Genomic DNA, 775 nt, shown 5'->3' on the forward strand with positions numbered 1-775 from the left:
TATGAAGAATGTTTCAAGGGGGAAGTCAAACCATTCAACTTCTATAGCATGTTAGATGTGTTTGTAAATAAACCAGTGACAAAATGCAGAATCTTAGCTCACAAAAGAATGACTAGTAATGAAATCATAGTCACCACATCTTAATCTTGAATGTTGTTTATTAACATTGGCTCCAGATGAAGGTAGAAGTTCTAATTCTTTTTTCTAAATGATTTGTCCTTTAAAAAATAAAAACAAATGCCTTTTCATAATCCAATGCCTAATTTTGAAATTATGAGATAGCTATAGGAACACTTATTTGCTCACCAAAATATTCAAAACCGCCAAGATGAATAAAGCGCTCTCTTGAATGTCTAGCTTAGTGATTCTTGTGAAACAGGTTGTAGAAATTTAGAATTTTTCTCATGTCAACAATGGAATGGTCTCTAATGAGGCATGACTTAAAAACATGGATTTCCACCCTTAATATAGTATTTAAGTAATGTATTTTAAATTCAGATGCAGGAGATTTAAAAAAAAATGTTTATTGATAAACATGGATTTGGTCAAGCACAGTGGTGCATGCTTATAGTCCCAGCAGTTCAAGAGGCTGAGGCACGAAGATTGGGAGTTCAAAACCAGGCTCAGCAAAATCGAGGCACTAAGCAGCTCGGTAAGACCATGTCTCAAAATAAAATTCAAAATAAGTCTGGGGATGTGGCTTTGTCTGTGTCTGTGTGTGTCACACACACACACACACAACAACAACAACAACAAAAACACATGGATTTGAAAA

This window comes from Urocitellus parryii, chromosome 2 (genome assembly GCF_045843805.1).
Source record: "Urocitellus parryii isolate mUroPar1 chromosome 2, mUroPar1.hap1, whole genome shotgun sequence".
NCBI lineage: Eukaryota > Metazoa > Chordata > Mammalia > Rodentia > Sciuridae > Urocitellus > Urocitellus parryii.